Source organism: Eptatretus burgeri, chromosome 5 (assembly GCF_056783735.1).
Source record: "Eptatretus burgeri isolate ZD-2024b chromosome 5, Ebu_testis_v1, whole genome shotgun sequence".
NCBI classification, from domain to species: domain Eukaryota; kingdom Metazoa; phylum Chordata; class Myxini; order Myxiniformes; family Myxinidae; genus Eptatretus; species Eptatretus burgeri.
The window spans coordinates 55,324,539-55,342,883 of NC_140965.1; the positions used below are offsets into that span (position 1 = coordinate 55,324,539).

General features: G+C 41.5%; 1 pseudogene across 1 annotated transcript in view; it reads right to left on the reverse strand.

Moving 5' to 3' along the window:
- Positions 1-17,870, reverse strand: part of LOC147026467 (uncharacterized) — a 143,026-nt pseudogene extending 125,156 nt beyond the window's left edge. The window contains exons 1-7 of the transcript XR_015058365.1: positions 17,652-17,870; positions 13,075-13,370; positions 12,562-12,596; positions 8,473-8,565; positions 7,593-7,648; positions 1,114-1,233; positions 713-771 (exon numbers count right to left, since the gene is read on the reverse strand). The product of XR_015058365.1 is annotated as an uncharacterized LOC147026467 (transcript). The remainder of the gene's footprint in view (positions 1-712; positions 772-1,113; positions 1,234-7,592; positions 7,649-8,472; positions 8,566-12,561; positions 12,597-13,074; positions 13,371-17,651) is intronic.
- Positions 17,871-18,345: the final 475 nt, after the last annotated feature.

The window sequence follows — 18,345 nt, forward strand, 5'->3', positions numbered from 1 at the left end:
CTGATATCATGAGGAACATTTTTGTCAATTTTGTATGTGCTGTGAAAAAAGGCTGAAATTTGGTGCCGTATTTCACGTTCATATTTGCCATAAAAACCATGAAGTTCTAAAATTTGTCGAGTAACCACCACCGAAGATCTTTGATTGCACACAAGTTAGCAAAAAATAGTTTCACATTTACTTAATAATTATAGAAAGCCGCCTTCTTTGTGAAACCAAGTTCGGAAGTAATTAAGTTCATGCACATCTACACTTGTTTTTAAAGAAGAAACTATTCTTTTCTTGCACTTTAAATAACGTGCTGCAATGGGAAATGTGAAACAGACAAACAAAAACGGTGCAAATAGAATGCTTTGAAATAATTATCTGATGAATCATTTAATTCAAGTCATTGCTGCTAAAAACTCATCTTTCGGTTGAGTCATTGAGGCCCTGTAGGGGTGGAAAGACATCAACAAATGCTTTCCAAATCGATGGCCAAATCAGATGGCAATGCCCAGTGCACAGTTCTTTAGCATGGAGGATTAGCAACTGTGCCCATCTAATCGAGCCAAACAGGTGCTTAGGGCTTCAAATCCCAAGCAAGTTCGCCTGCCAGGTAGCCAAGACCCCACGACCATTTGTGGTCTTTGTCCAACCGTTAAACACTGTACATTAAAAACAAAACATTGCAATGAAATCAGGCCACATTCCAGTGCATGCTGTGGATAACCTGATATCTTGCCCGGGTCTGGCTTGATTGAGAATTCTTACTTCCAATTCCTCTGTTCCCTGTGGATTTAAGAACAAGCAATAATAATGAATGCAAATTGAATCCAGCAAAACCACAAGTCAAACATGAAAACATCCCTGCACCTGGGTCATGCATATTATTTAAGAATAAGTTGTATTAACATTTAATTACCTTTTGAAAAACAATTTATTCCTGAGCCATGTTTGGCAGACTCACATGGCCAACTAAGTCCTTTGTTAGGGGTTGAGCCCTGGGGTTAAAGAATGACTAAATTATTTCAGACCAATTATGAACCCCGCCACTGCATTGCAGCGGGGAGGATGGCAGACATCTTGCATCAGGGGATGTGCAGCCAGCAGTCAATCCTTGTCAAAACTTACGTTTTCTGACTCCTTAAGCAATTCCGTATCTTTAACCTGAATGACAGCATCAGCACCTGATGGAATTGAAGCTCCTGTGGTGATACTCATCACCTGTCCTGGCATTACTGTCTGCACTGGCTATCAAGAATAGTGGGGGTATGTGTGGCGGTAGGGGTGTGGGGGTGGAGGAGAAATGCAAAAGGGGAAAGGGGATCTGCCTTTAATACCTCAATACAATGCATGTTCTCAGCAGAGGAATAGTGCAGGACAAAGTTCAAATGAACAGCATGACAATCATCAGGCCTTAACCAGAGACGAGCACTGTGCCAGCCCCATTGAAGAGCAGCAAAAATATCCATGTGCAGTGCACAGCTTGCAGCCAACATTCATGTCCTTATCATACAATTACCGATAATAAAGGATTGTTTTGTGCCATCACGAAAATTAAGGTAAATATTTATATAACTACAATTTGTCGACCATTACTACTACGACTACTACTACTACTCTCATGGCCCCAATTAATCCCACATTATTGTGTGGTCAGCTGCATGAGTTTTCACTCTCCATATCCCTCTATCCTGAGCATCCTCTCTTTGCATCCCTACTTCTCTTGTATCCAGGCTCTTCAATGAGTCACCATAATCATCAGCCTGTTAAAAAGACGAAAACTTTCCCTTAACTCATGTTGGGAGTATTGATGTACTTGCCACGCTTGCCAAATGCGGGTTGGTGACAGTTTGGGCAGAAATTATTAATAATTTGTTCAGGATGTGAGGTCGAGGTGGAGGATGAGGTTGAAGAAGATGGTAAGGATGATGAAGTGGAGCATTACCTGTGAGTTGTCAATTTGTAGGTTCAATCAACTTGAGACCAGGAAAACAGAAGAAAACAAACATTGTTCCGATTGGATGGTTGAGTAGTTAAATACTCTTATTTGCAGTGCTGTGGGTTTGCGATTCGAATCCCGGTCAGATCACACATATAAATAAGTTGTTGTTGAAAATTATGACTTTGCAATGTGGCCATCTTATTGAAATTTAATAAATCTATACCAATAAATGTGTGTGTGTGTGTGTGTGTGTGTGTGTGTGTGTGTGTGTGTGTGTGTGTGTGTGTGTGTGTGTGTGTGTGTGTGTGTGTGTGTGTGTGTCCTATATTAAGTAAGATCGTAGAAGGTAGTCGGGATAATCCTGCTCTGTGTCCACTTTTGTCAGTTGTTGTCTTTTGCCGCACCCACAAATTCCTTGCTATCCCCTGCTGTGCGTAAAATAAAACCCTATTCACTGTGCCACATACTTTTCCTCACTTGGTTGTAAATAAATGCATTGTATAGAAATGTTTCCAGCTCGTTTTTACATTTTCTTTCATTGGTCCAGCATGGCCCGCACCATAGTTTAGCCGGGATGTTATTCCCCAACGATATGTTTCCTCGCTGGTACGTGCTTGGCAGTTCCACTTGGCTGCATCTAATCTGGTAAGGTGATCCGGTTTAAGCAAGTGCATACCGAGGGTGTGTTCCCTGGTAATTCGATCACGTAACCTTTAGGTAAATGGTATTAGACGGAGGACCCTAAGTCATGTGGTCGAGTTATTGGCATTTACGGTCGATTAGCGACCTGCCGCGTCACAAAGTTATTCCTGTGTGATGGCCTGCGATTCCAGTGAGTCTGCTTGGGAACCCGAGGTAGTTCACCCCTTGTGGTCTTCACCCCCGACCCCGGGTCCGCAACAATATTACATCCTTCAAACAAATTTGAAACCGTAACATCTGGTCTTTCAGTCCAGTGTTCTCACCATTTGGCCACCACAGTCAATAACGACAGCTTGTTTGTCAGACTCATGTGCTATTGTACAGGGTGGGGCATTTATATCTGACACATTTGCGATCTTTCTAGCCAGATAGTCCAGCAGATATGTGAAATATTCTGGTAGTTTTGTGCCTTTGATGATACAAGCATGAAATTTGGTACACAGTTATAGCATTCCCTTAGGAAACATTTTGGATATAGGGACATTCCAGATTACCCCTTGGGTCAAAATGGTGGCCATTTTACAAAATGGCTGCCACGAATAACAAAGTCTGCCTACAAGGTCAGCAAAGTCATATGTGCTTGGTGCAAAACACAATGTAGTGAGTATAATATGATTATTATCAACTAGTATGCACATGCTTCATTATCTACTTCATATTTGACTAAAAATGCATCTACGGTGGTCTATGAGGGACACAGATAACAGTTTACCATCGCAATAATGTATGGCTGGAACAAGAGCTCTGCAATATGATCATGCATGTGAATGTTAACTGAATATTGTTTCTGGAAATATAAATAGATCAAAAATCAAATTTGGTGAAAGGAACTTAGACTCCATGAATATTTCCATTATTAATTACATACTGGTAGCTGGCAATGTCGCGATTAAATGCATAAATTTGCAAAATCGATATTGATGTACTCACTGTATTAATTTTCATGATTGCATAATATAAATATTCAAACTACAATGGTGTGTTCATATTGATTTTGTTTAACATGGTCCTGTCCAGCGCAAAGAAATAATGTATTGGGGACATCGAGTGACAATCACCCAAGATCGCCATTGTGTATACATGCATCTCCTCTGGGCTGGGGTTCGTAGTTGAAAACATTTTATCGTCATCAAGACGAGGCATGTCGGCAACTGAGTCAACTGAGGCATGTCGGCAACTACTAAGGTGTGGCTGCAAATGATGGACGTCATCAAGACAGCAGTTGAGATTCTGAACCCTGGTCAGATCCCAGTCCTCACAGTCGATCAGCCACTGTACGCACTCGCCAAACAGATCCAGTGGAAATGGCCAGAAACACATGGAGAAGATCACTTCGTCATCCTATTTAGTGGACTCCACATTGAGATGGCTGCACTGAAAACTCTGGGTGATCTTCTGGATAGCAGTGAGTGGACAGGAGCTCTGGTGCAGGCAGGAGTAGCTACAACTGGTACTGCCGATTCCTTCCTGAAGGCTGCCCATGTTACACGCACTCGGCGAGCTCACCAGGTCACAGCCAGTAGCCTCTATCTTCTCCAACAGAAAGCCTTCAGCCAAGGAGCAGATGAGGGACAGGATTTAGAAGACTGGTGTGCTGAACGTGTGCAAGCCAGTTCGCAGTTCCACTTCTGGTGGATCATTCTACAGTTGGAACTCACTGTCCTAATCTACGTCAGATCGGTCCGTGAAGGGAACTTCCTGCTATACATTGATTCCCTGAGCAAGATTGTCCCCTGGTTCTTCGCCTTGGGTTATTCCAACTACGCCAGGTGGATACCAGTTCACCTGCGCGACATGGTGACACTGGCGACCAAACATGCAAGTGTACACACGCAGTTTCTTGCCAGCAACTTCACAGTAAAGAAGACCACTCATGCGTTTTCTGCGATGGCCATCGACCAAGCCCACGAGCAGAATAACGAATTAGTTAAGGGTGACGGAGGAGCTGTAGGCCTGACAGAGAATACCGCTGCATTATGCCGCTGGATGGTGTCTGGTCCAGAGATGGCCAGAGTGATCGCTGAGTTCCAGGCCACATCAGAGACCAAGAAGGCTGTTCACAAACACCACGAGCAGACCAAGCACACACAGGTAGCCTTTGCTAGAGATGTGCATTCACTCACTCAAGTCATGGGGGAGATGGGCAACCCCTTTTTTTGATGACAGCAAGGATCTCCTGGTGCTAGACAGCAGAGACCTGGCAGACCCAGCAGTTATCAATACTGTACGCCAGATCGAGAAGCTGGGACAAGAACTGCATGACTCCGATGTCCATGAGAGACTTATCAACCAGACAAAGCCCATCACCGACCCAATCAAGAGAAACAACCTCCCTCTCTTCAGCTGACCTCCAGTCAGAGAGAAGTCAAGAGCACAGCTGCAGGTTTCATCTCTGAAGAACGACTGCTCCCTGTTCTCCAGGTTGTTCATTGCGTCCCAGATACGTGATGGAGATCTTGATGAGTTCTTCGCACATGAGAACCAAGCATGTCCCCCTGCACTGTCACACATGGACAAGATGAGACTTGGAACAAAGTCTGATCTGGTTTGCTGCTTAGAAGATCTGGTCCCTCCACAGGAGAATGCTGTTGCTGCTGCGAGTCCAGCAGTTGAAGTCATCATCCTTGATGGTGCAGCGATCATCAGTATGCTGCCACCTGGCACAGCAAAGACCTTCAACAAGTATGCATCAGAAGTATTCTTGCCATACATCACATCTCAGCTGCAGCATACGAGCAGGATGGATATTGTCTGGGATGAATACCTCACAGACAGTTTGAAGGCAGACACTAGGAAGAAGTGAGGCAAAGGCATCAGGAGACGAGTCGAGCCATCTAGTTCCATTCCTGGAAACTGGCAGACCTTTCTTTGCACAGATGAGAACAAGATGGAGTTGTTTGACTTCCTAGCCACCAGAGTAGCAACAACAGACACAGACAAACAAGTCATCAGCACCCACCACAAAGATGTGGTTTGTACGCAGGCCCGAGATGTTGCTGGTCTTGCCCCTTGTAGCCATGAAGAGGCTGACACAAGAATGCTACTCCATGCTGAAGACGCTGTGAGGCAGGGATACAGCAAAGTGTCGATCCGTACAGTAGACACTGATGTCGTGGTCCTTGCGGTGACAGCAGCTGGACGTCTGGACATTGATGAGCTCTGGGTTGCTTTTGGCACAGGAAAGAACTTCAGGTTCTTGGCAGCTCACGAGATGTCTGTGGCACTGGGACCTAACAAGTGTCGAGGTTTGCCATTCTTCCATGCCCTCACTGGATGCAACACCGTTTCAAGCTTCGGAGGCAGGGGGAAGAAAAAAGCATGGGAAACCTGGAAAGCCTGTGATGAGGTCACTGATCTCACTACAGCATTCTGTGCCTTGGCTGCCACGCCAACGCCTTCAGCCGTAGATGACCACATGGATGCACTGGAGCATTTTGTTGTTGTGCTCTATGATCGCACCAGTAGCCAGGAACATGTCAATGAGTGTCGCAAGCATCTGTTCACCCAGAATGGCAGATCAATAGATGCTCTCCCACCAACTCGTGAAGCCCTGAAACAGCACATTAAGAGAGCTACCGACCAAGCCGGCTACTGTTGGGGCCAGATGATGGTGTCCACACCAGAGCTCCCATCGCCCAGTGACTGGGGGTGGGTTCACACCGATAATGGCTGGGACATATACTGGACAACCCTCCCAGAGCCAACTGAGGCATGTCGGCAACTACTAAGGTGTGGCTGCAAAAAGGGATGCAGAGGACAGTGCAAGTGTGTCAAGGCTGCACTCCAGTGCACAGCTCTATGTCACTATGGTGGGGAGTGTACAAGAGAGTAGAACTGGGACAAGAGAGATCACAGATGATAATTATGTAACATGTACACATGTATCCATGCATCATAGTAGACTCTGTTACCTGGATCTAGAGGTTCCACTGTATAATTTTGACTCTGTAAGTTGATGTTAGGATCAAACAGAAGCAATTCCTCTGAGTTCAAGAGTGTTAAATGAACAACAGTCATTCCATGGTGCTTGCTAACAGTTTTTTGAAGAGTTTGTTGCAGAAAACCGTCCAAAAGTGCAAAAAATGCACCAAAAAATGACCAAATAAATGGCTTATTCACGCTTTGTCACCTTTATTTGCTATTTATTATTTGCTGGAATCTTTATTTAGTTAAATAAAACCACTGGTATGCTTCTTAAATTTAGTTGTATACACATGTATCCTCTTTGTACAACACAAAATCGGCTATTTTGTAAAATGGCCGCCATTTTGGCTCTGGGAAGAATCTGGAATGTCCCTATATCCAAAAATCTTTGTAAGATACTGCCCTAGCAGTGTGCTAAATTTCATGCTTGTATCACTAAAGGCACATTTTTTTCACATATCTGCCAGACTAAGAAGCAGTCTTGGCATCAGTAATGGTTGTTTTACAGATAATACTTGAAAGTTTTTAACGATGGAGCACTTTCAATACAATGAGCATGCCAATTTTACAAACAATGTCATCATGACAGATGAGGAACACTTTGATTTGGCAGATTTAACTCCACCAGATTTCTTCCTATGGGGATTTTTGAAGGGCAAAGTTTATAACGAACATCCAACATCGATCGATGAATTGAAGGCAAACATCATTGCAACCATCCGCTCTATTGATCAAGAGACATTGTTTGCGGTAATGAACAATATGATGATCCGCTGTCGTGAATGCACGAATTTGAAAGGGGCCCATTTGTCTGATGTAATTTTTAAGAAATAAAGAATAAAAATTGATTTAAAAAACTTGAAGTCTGTGCCTATGTTGTATAGAAATTTTGTTTCATTTGGTTTAGAAATAAAAAAGTTATAAGGATAATAAAATCGTCAGATATAAATGCCCCACCCTGTACATTCAGTATCAAAGTGAAAGGTGGTGAATGTACGTGAGACAGTTGTGGCAAACTCACTGGAGACCGGCACCATACCTGCTGCCCAGCATGCACCTCTCCGATCACGAGACTGTCACCAGGCCCATCGGCAGCTGCAGATAAGGAGCTTGTTACAGATTTGAAACTCAAGATTGTAACCAGTTTTTGAAGACTTTAATGAAAATAATTAGTACATGTAAACTCAGTTATAGTAAAAGGCTGTTCAACCCATTATTGCAAACAAGTGTCTATCGATTTATAAACGTGTACAGGAGGAGTGAGTGGGAGGGGGAGGGTGAGAGCGGTGCATACACTGTGTATTCAGAGAGGAGGGGGAGGGGGGAGAGGGATTAACACTAAATACGTGGTTTCTAAGACTGCAATGCATTATGAACAAGAAAAAATGCAATCAGAGATTGCAGACCCTCACCAGGACTTCATTTTTTTATAGGTTTGAGGGCAAATCTAATATGGCTGACAAACCATGTGACCTATGACATCATATGATATCATTTTGTTCCTCATGGACAGGTGGTTATACATGTAAAGTTTTGCCTCGATCTGTTCAGCCACTTCAGAGAAGAAGATTTTTGAAGGTTAAATTTTTTTTTAAACAATATGGCTGCCGAATCACGTGACCGATGACGTCATTAATTTGTTTTTCTGTGGACCATTTTATCCCAAGATGACTCAAAATTTTTCATAATAATCAGATGTGGCGTTCTACATATGCAATTATGATGTCATAACGAGGGCCCCCATGACGTCATAAAAAAAATCACATTCCCGTGAGGAGTACTTGCTATGTGCCTTTGGCAGAGGGTAAAGACAGCAAGTTATGACGATGGAAATTGTAAGCAATACAATTATAATCATTCATTCACTGCATTTTTTTGACCCACATATCAATTACTAGTCAATCAAGTGTACTGTGTACCTCGCACTGCATATCCATCTTTAATCGAAGCAGGGAAGGATGGAAGGTTGTCCTTGGCAATGACATCTTGAGCCAAAACTTTCCCGAGGCTTTCTAAGGATTATAGATATAATAAAAAAAATATCAATACTTTCGGCCATGAAAGCAAATGTCCTTGGTTACTAAACACTACATCAATGTCCTTTAGTAACAAACCACCTTTAATAATTTATATTATAATGCAACAACTCAATGCAGATATCACGATAAATGTGCCACTGCAGTAGTGATCGATGACTATTTAATGAATGAGGTGGAAAACAACCTGGGTAAGGCAAGGTTCAAAAAGTGCCAGCATCCACGATTTGTTTCATTTGTTTTAACCTTTTGAACCCTTGCAGCCGTTTTACCAGCAGCTATTCAAACCTCCATATACCCGAGCGGACGGATCTTTCTCCAGAGAGCCTCGGGTGGGGGATCCGAAAATCCAAGGAGCTTGGGATTTGAAGAGTTAAGAAGCAGTCCAGCATCATAACAAGCATTCCCGATCATTAGACAGGTATTTATGACAGGAGATGCGTTGTGCAATTGAATATAACCAGAAGGTCCCTCAAGGAAGTGCACATTTTTATAGCAAAAGGAAAATGCACAGCAGTTTGGTACTGTTAAGTCCATTAAATTTAATTATTTCTGTGTGGGGAAGGAATAAGAAATGGATGTGGGAGTGCGCAGGAACTTGGCAGTGCAGGTTCATTTGCTCATTGATGATTTTTATAATGACATTCCAATTCTATCTGCACTGGGCAAACCAGAGAATTGAAGTCCATCATCTCCCATGTTCATCATGCAAACTCAGACGTGCAACAATTGTGAAAATACTATAAAATTTCAACAGTGAATTAAATATGTGAGTGTTGGATGAAATGCAAGTTCACAACGAAAAAGCTAATTATGCATTTTCTTTACTGCCTGCTTGCGGCATCATGACAATCAGTCAAACCCCAAGGCTACAGAAAACAAGAAAACAGGGGGATACTGAAATCTGATCCGTCTGTCTGCCTGTCCATCCGTCACGCTATCTCCTCCTAAACGGTGGGCCACAAATTCACCACACTTGGGAGTTATGATCACCAGATGGCACGAAGGTGCTTGCAAGGGCAGTATCATTTTTGGTTCCATCACTTGGGGCGGGGTCAAGAGGTCAAATACCAAAAATACCAATTACGGGAACATTTTAAAACATTTTTAAATGAAACTTTGTATATGTAATCAGCATTGGGGGATGCGCGAAATATGAAACGATTTTTGGATTTGACGCCCGGTTCATGCCCAGGGGGATGGTGACTGTCTTTGAGTCACAGGGGTCAAAACAGGGGGGGGGGGGATTTTAACTCAAAATTTAATGTTGGGTCATTCCTGGTGGAACCTTTTGCCTTCTTTCAACTTTGCTTGATTTTGGGAAGTGTGGGGGATTTGCGATGACGCACCATCGGCTTCACTCTAGTTTTAAAATTTGTTTTTACAACAAGTGTGTTACGGACAAACAGACCCGATATCTTGATAGTTACAACATTTGTTTCATGAAAATTGAAATTGCCACCAAGCTGAATCGAATGGATCTACTTTAGAGTAGATGTCCATGTGTGGGAAACATCATCAGAATGTCCCAGCTGTCATCCATTAAAAAAAATTCACAATTCAAACTGTCCTTTGGTGAGAGTTAACACATATACAGTATACTGACCGATTCATTGTGGTCAATTCGACCATTTCTCAAATCACTATTTTAAGGACTAAATTTACATTTTCTTTCATCGTTATACAACGTGATTCAAATGTACCCGTGAACTTGTGAATGTTTAGTTTTTTTCTGTACAACGTTCCGACTTTGATGGGGTTTTAGTTTTTCTTTTCTTCAGCTTTGCTGAATAAATGTGGCAGACAAGAGGCCTTGGATCTCACCAGTTGGCTTCATCCTCTTCTTATTTCGCATGTAGAACATGGCTGCAGGGAGCATTATTTGCTGTGATGCAACTATGCCAATGATGCAGTGCCCTCTGTAGGTGAGAGCAGGATTTTGAATTTGGCTGGGGTGCTGGTGATTGCTTGCCTCCTCTTCATGAAGGACACCATGGGATTCTTATTGTACACCAATGGATGCTGGCAGATGGGATGCTGAGTTTAACATCCATATTAAGGATGGCACACACAATTATGAATCGCCCTGCTTGTGAAACACCAGGATGACAGTTTATAGGTGAGTCGGGATTTGAATGTAGGTTAGACAGCTTAGAGGTGAGTGTGGATACCTCAAGGCTATATTGCCAGCCCCACCAGTTGACCAATGAGAAGCATACAAGTGTTGTTAAGTTGATGTATGTTATAGCTGAAGCTATAGTACATAAAAGATAAGAGCTTGTGAATCAAAACCACGTGACCAAGATGGCCTTCATAATCGAAATGAACAACGCAATTTTGTTTCATTGACAAAGAGCCATGTACTCATGTTTGCAGGAACGCACTGAAAGATAATTGGAATGTGTCGATATTGAAGGGAAACATTTCAAGCACCTGCATCAATAACTTCATTTCAAGTTTACTCTGCACAAAATATTCATCTCACAAGTTCACTCAGTACTTTTGGATCTCTCTGTGTATTAAATTCTCCATCAAGAAAACTTAATTGATGGTGAATTCATTGCTTACTCTTCTCCATAGATTTTAACCCTTTCCTGTGCAACCTGACGATGTGCAATAGATAAGGTGGCAATAATGTGCAAAAGAGGAAGTGATGAACTCTTCTTGCTGTACTCTGCCTCGACACACACAATCTAAATGATGCAGTTCAACAAAGCCATTTGAACGTACTGTTGACAGTTCTCGAGCCCATCACTGATTAGTTGTTTGTTTGCGAGTGTGAACGTCACAGGTGCATCAAAGAAAATGCAATATCCCAAGGTAACGGTGCAGCTCCATTTCCCAAGGCAAGGGTGCACAGCACGCACAGACACAGCCTTCTTCAACAAGGACGCACCATTATATGAACATTCATGGATGTAGTTTTCGCGACTTTATATTTCCGTGTGTACTCCAGAAAGATCAAACTCGAAAGCTTTTTCTGCATTTGCTGCACTCCAGTTTAAGAACAAATATTTTCTTGCCATCCAAGATAACGATCTTCAGCCTTTACACCTTCCCTTTTCCGAACGAAAAAGAAGCTCCAAAAGCAAAGAGCAAAACACTGAGGGCTTGCTACCTTTTGTGCTGTAATCATATCGTGTCAATGCAACGGCTGCGAAAGGTTAACAAAACATAAGCCAAATACAACTCAGATATTGAGCTGCCACCTGCCATGATGAAATTTGAAAATAAATATCTCAAAGTAACATGCAACAAAGATGTCTCGGCTGAAATCTGTGAGCTGCTATTCCATTAGATTGTATGCGGCGGAACGCGAGCAATGGAAGGAAATAACGTGTCACGAAACATTACAAAGATCATCACGCAAGTGATTCTTTGGTGTCATAAAAGCTATGTGCTGAGAGGTGCACTGTCATGCCAGGTTACACTGTCCTGCAGAGCATGTAAAGTTCCAAAAATAAGAGCGATGAAACGTGGACTCATTGGTGGAATCTCAAAAAATGAGAATCACAGATTCTAGAGAGTTACACCAATTTTGTGCAAGTTAGAGACAGCAATTTTATCTTGTTTTGCACAAGGTTGAAACAATACAATGGACTCGATGTTGATTTCCAGGAAGGCCAAGATCCAAAAAGGCTCATTAACCAACCCATCTCACTGATATATTCTCATTCATGTGATAAAAGGTAAACAAGGTCATAGATACATCAAGGCACATGTTCCTAAACGATGCTGGTTACTAGTTAAAACTGGAAGAGACAAGAGGTGTCGATGTACGCACTTCCTGAAGGTAAGGTGCAAAGCATTTACCAATGCAATGTTCATTCCGCAACACCTGCTAGCTCAACCCCTCTCCCACGCCTCCCCCACCCCAACTACTGCCCACATAGCAACAGTCAATGGAAACTAAGTTTTTCAATGTCTAACGTGATGAATGGAATTCTGAGGAGATCTAAAATTACTTCTTAGCTGTGTGAGAACATCCTATGCCCCAGCTTTGTAACCTAAACTAAAGGGAAGGGTAAAAAAACAACAAAAAAATACGAAGAAATAATCAAAATTATTATGAAAGCACAAATGAAAGCTACGAAAGTAGCTACGCTGTTTATGACAACAATTTGGAAGAGAAGTTGCTATTTGCTGTCACAATATCAACTGATCAAGAGGTATTAAAATCACCAAGTGCACATTGACCGACTGTACCCATAATGAGTGAACTTTCATGATGTAATGAACTGCATTATGCAAGGTACAAAGGTCTAGATATAAAGTAATAACAAATGCAACAAAACAAAATATATAAATAATTTCATTGGAGGTACTCAAATTAAATAATGGGCATGTTAAATCATTACATCCCGACATGATAAAATATTTTAGTGCGAACAGGAATTATGGCTGGGGTTTGCTGAACACCAGAATGTCAGTCAACGGCTCAATTCCTCAAACATAACCTAAACCTTGCCCCTTCTTTCTCCTCACCTCAGATGATCCCCCTCGGGCACGCCGTGCGCAACGCTGACCTTGCCCGTGGCATCTGCAGAGCCAAGCATGTCTCTGCCATGCATGACTAGCATGCTGGGCCGAGGTGAAGGGGCTTTGTGCTCGCCTGAGCTGGCCTGAGGTGAGGCTAGTCCACCGTCTGGAGATGAGGGCTGTCGTGGAATAGTTAAGCCGTGAGTGGCGAGCTCACGGTGAACGGCCTTGATCTGAACACAAGCCTCGCGCAACAGGTCGATTGCATGACCTAGTGCAGGCAAAACCAGCTGGAAACACTCCTGTAAATGACAGGGATTGATTCAATCACAGTGTTCAGTGAGAATGAAATGGACAGAGTCTGCAATAAAACGAAAGAAGCAGTTTTTCTTTGTTCATATAACTGAACAGGTCAAATCCAAGGCGTGGAGACGTGGAGTGATTGAATAACAAATGCGGTTAATGAAGCATGGACAAATTTACTTAAAAATAAAACAACTGCCTTTTATGACTGGACAGAGTAGCATATGTTAACGGAATGATTTGTTAACAAAAGTGATCAAAATTAACCTTTGACTAAAAGATAGTGATTGGGATTTTTTTTTTTTAACACTGAGATAAAAACAAAAAAAAAGTTAAGTAATATTTAAAAGTGCGTTCATTCCAAAACTGCAAGAGATCTGAACAAAACTACTTCGGATGACAACCGAGCAACAGAATGGGCTCAAAACCATGTGACGCAGCATTCGTGAAGTGATGTGTTCTTCCTGAGAGATGAGGTAGCTTTAATGACTCCCATGTAGAGCTGTTTTAATTCAACTTGATTGAATTTTTTAACTTGCACTCTACAAATACATATACAATTACAATTCAATCGTAAGTTAATACAAAATCAATTTACTGCAAAATTACGCTTGATCTTAAATGAATTGTGTTAATTATCCTAAAATACGCAATTTTGGTGTCCGTCTGTCTGGCTGTGGTCGCTGCATTCGGTCGTTACTTATCCAATCTCAACCAAACTTGCCAGGGGGGCTAATATAAGGGTCATGTGATGAAGGTTGTAGCTACTCCGTTTGCCCCTCCCCTCCCCTCAGGGTTCAGAAGGTGAAGCCGAAGTAAATGTGGACCATCTATCGCCTCGCCCGGTGCGCGTGGGAGAGGGTATTACAAATGACACTTCAGAGGCCTGAAATGTATTGTGATTGAGAAGAATTATAATTTAATAATTGAATTGAATTGGAGTAATTATAAGAGAAGCCTTATGTTGCTTCACATTTGACTGCAAAAAAGCCGGAGGAATTACCTTGTTTTATTGGCTTTTTAAGCCTTGTGTTTGCTTAATGGTTAAGGTAGCTGGCTAAAAATCTTTTCGTCTTGAGTTCAAGCCCCTTTCCGTTGAATTAACACCAGGTGGGTTGATTCAGCCTGTCATCCTTCTGAGGTCAGCAAAATGAATACCAGCTTACTGGTAAGGTGAGGCAATGCATCAGAAGTATAGTCACACTCCCAGCAATGATGCAACTAGCAGCCACAGGGTGCATACGAATAAATAAATAAATAAATAGGCTTTTTCCACCTTGGAAAAATGCCATGTTCAGGTGTGTCAATAGCAGTTTGAATATCGTTCCACCTTACTGTGGCATTTAATGATAATACCATGATAATAATAATAATATTAACATTATTACAAAATAATAATAACACACATAATAATAACGATAACTGGAAAGCATCTCAAAATGCAAAGCCCACCCGTGTCTGCTTTGTACATGAATTAAACTTGATGAAAACAACAGAGAGAGAAAAAAATGCAAATTTCATTAATTAGTGTTTTCCATATTCTCACAGTAAAAGTTTGCTGAAGATTTGATGACAAAAGCTCATATGGTGAAAATGCTATGGCCTGGACCAACACAATGAAGCTCAAATAGTAAATTAATAAAGAAACACGGAAGGAATTACAAAAACACCCAGCTTTTTCGCGCTATGCGACAGATGGGTTTGTAAGGCCGACTGATACTCACTGTGACTTTGCTTATTGATATTTGACCCAATTAGTAATTATTTTTCTCCATATTCTCAAAATAAAGGTTTGTTGAAAATTTGATGGGAAAAGCTCAAATGGTAAAAAGGTTATGTCCTGGACATGGACAGAGGGATGGATGGACGGATGGACACACACACAATAAAAAAGCCGGAATACATTTAAAAACAACAAGCTCAAATGAGCTATGATCCTCGTCCTCTTAGTGATGACGTCATAGTTATCAGTTATGTATCAGGTGTGCGGTAAATTATCTCTAATGCCCTACTGAAGTATTCAAAAAGCTTGCGTTGTTTTGGAGATAATTGTTTCTGCAATTTCCATTGCGATATTATGACGTCATAACTTTTTCCTTGGAAGAATTTCCTCAATCTGAGATGGTTACTGTCTGCGTGTGAGCTTTCTGCATGAACATATCAAGTTTCAAGATGTTCTGATGAAAACTCTTGGTTGTGAAACAAAAAATTTCAGAAAATAGTGATGACGTCATAAAACGAATATGACGTCATTGTGATGTATCAGATTTGCGTCACATCATCTGTGCAAATGCCCCGTTTGAGTCCTGCAAACATAATTCAAAAAGCTTCCCTAGTTTCGGAGATAATGGTATAGGCGATTTCCATCAGCGGTGATATTATGACATTATAACTTTTTTTCTGGGAAGAATTTTCTAAATCGGAGATGGTTACTGCCTGCGCATGGACTTTATGCATATACATGCCACTTTTCACAAAGATCCGATGAAAACTCTGGACTGTGAAACAAAAAAATGTGAAAATAGGAATGATGTCATAAAAACGAATATGACATCATAATGATGTATTATTTGTGCGTTTAATTATCTCTGCGAATGCCCCGTTCCATTCCCGCAAACATAATTCAAAAAGCTTTCCAAGTTTCAGAGAATTTTTTGGGCGATTTCCATTAGCGGAGACATTATGACATTATAACTTTTTTTCTAGGATGAATTTTCACAATAGGAGATGGTTACTGTCTGCGCAAGGTCTTTTTACATATATACATATATATATATATATATATATATATATATATATATATATATATATATATATATATATATATATATATATATATATGCCAAGTTTCAGGAAGTTTCGATGAAAACTGTAGGCTGTGAAACAAAAAAGTCCACAAGAATAAGAACAAGAACAACAACAACAAGAGTAAGACTTAGAGATCCTCTGACGAGGATGTAAAAAAAACAAAGGACTGGGACAGATTGGGCATCGACAAAGAAGGCTCATTGGAATGGCTAAGAGGTGAGCTCAACTTGGATGGAAAATGAATCATAATAAATGCCCAAGAACAGGGACATTATACCAATGACGAAGAAAATGGCAGGACTGAGTCAATCCGGCAAGTGTAGGTTTTGTCAGGAAGAAACAGAAAGCATGAGTCAGCTCCTATCGGGATGTAAATGACTCATATCAGAACAGCAAAGGCACAAAGAGACACACACACACAAAGGCACAACAAGATATGTAGAGTAATGCACTGGCACATCTGCAAAAATTTCAATATCCCAATTTCAGAAAACTCATAGAAACATGAACCAAAAGTGATAATTGAGAACAATGAAGTAACGTTCACGTACGACATGGTGATCCCATCGAGCGGGAAAAAAGAAAACAAAGCATTGCGGTCGGCTATAGTACTTTGGTACAAATGTGAGGTGGTAATTTCCCGACAAAATGAAAAGTTTACTGATATGTGTTGTACATTTGCAAAGTGCAATGTTAATTACAGCACTTCAATGTTCATGATATACCGAGTGTTTCTCGAGTTGTGTGAAGGGTGAAGGATTTCATAGATACGTTATTTAATCCCCTTCCATATAAAATGCGATTTATATCCTCCAGTTCAGGTGTATTTTTAATATTTGGAAGATAAAAAGAGTGACATTTTAATCATCACGAAGCGTCATTGTGCTTCGAGCTGAGGGTGACGTGGGCGCCGCCAAGACTGCCTTCCTTGCACTGATCAAAACCCCCGTCACTGAGCAAAACAACCTGTGAAATAGTCAGACTGAGTAAGTTTCAAGGTAAAATTCTGGGTTATATCTCTTATATCATAAACTAAACATGATGGACAGTAAATGGCATCATGACATGCTAGTATTCAGGATATATTTTCATCGTTCGTAATTATGGTCAAGCTGCCTGATGTTGGCTTAGCAGTTAGGGTGGTAGCTTGGGATCCTAGTGTCCTGAGTTCAAGCCCCGTTGGCCGCTGAATTAACACCAGGGGGTTGATTCAGCCTGTCATCCTTCTGAGGTCGGCAAAATGAGTACCAGTGTCACAGCCAAAAGGCTGCACATGAAGGGAAGGGGTATCGACGGATTGATTAGATTTGGTTTGGTGTGGTGCAGGCATGATGGGCCGAATGGCCCCCCCATGCGCCTTAATTCCTTGTAAAAAGTTGGATTGAAGGAACTGTTATTCTGACTTTGAGTGTCCAACCTCTCTTCTGGGCAGGCCCTTGTTTTGTTATCCAGACTTTGTTGCAGCTACTCACCTTGAGTACTGACACCATAATGCGATCTGATGGTGGAACACTCGCTGAATAGTTCAGAAGACTGGTTCGAGCTGTAGAGCCACCTGTTAGGGGTGAGTGCGGAATCATTTTGCAACTAGAGGGGGAGCACTCGGGAGAGTGCAAAACCTCCGCCGCCAATACTGGTGGGTCACTCAAGTGAACCTTATGTCTTATTCATTAAATATGATGTCAACAGTGCTGACAGTTATAGTTCTTTTCTCCTACATTTTTTTTTGGGGGGGGGGGGGCAGGGGGTTGGAAATCACTTAAAACATGTAGAAATGCAAAAAACCCATTTTTTTCTCTAACAATTTTTTTTTGGGGGGGGGGGTTGGAAATCACTTAAAACATGTAGAAATGCAAAAAAAATTCTTTTGGGGGGGGGAGGTAACAAATCACTTAAAACATGCAGAAATGCAAAAAATAAATCTCTAACAATTTTTTTTTTGGGGGGGGGGGACAAAGTCCAAAATTTAATGGCATGATCCTTGGACCATACCTAACCCCCCCCACCCCCACCAAGTTTCGTCGAAATCCGTCGAGGAGTTTTTCCATAATACTGTTCACAAACAAACAAACAAACAGAAAGGGGTGAAAACAGTAACCTTCATCCATCTTCGAAGATGGCAGAGGTTAATGAACGCCATTGTAAAAGTAATCTGGGAGTAATGAA